The sequence below is a fragment of the Penaeus monodon genome, chromosome 32, assembly GCF_015228065.2.
Source record: "Penaeus monodon isolate SGIC_2016 chromosome 32, NSTDA_Pmon_1, whole genome shotgun sequence".
NCBI classification, from domain to species: domain Eukaryota; kingdom Metazoa; phylum Arthropoda; class Malacostraca; order Decapoda; family Penaeidae; genus Penaeus; species Penaeus monodon.
In genome coordinates, this window is record NC_051417.1 from 16,068,606 (window position 1) to 16,068,952 (window position 347).

The window sequence follows — 347 nt, forward strand, 5'->3', positions numbered from 1 at the left end:
AAACGAAATGCAAAAGGAAGTGTGTTATCCCCTGTAGTACAATTTGTGACGTGACACCATACGTGACTAATCAACGTTTGAGAAGCGGTTAAATAATAGCTGTAATTGCTCGAAGATTGTTTTATGTACCGAAAGATCCTTGGGAGAAGACAGATATCAGTAATGAAATAACATTTTAATCCAGCTCTTTCTAGACTGGAAGGTTATGTAATATTATTGAATGAAACAAAAAAGAAAAAGAAAAATGTTAACTTCCTCAATAAAGTAGCCTACGAGTCTAGACCACATGACCTCGACCACGTCAATTTTGTAATAATATTTCAGCAGTGTTCGCCTGTGTGTGCTTT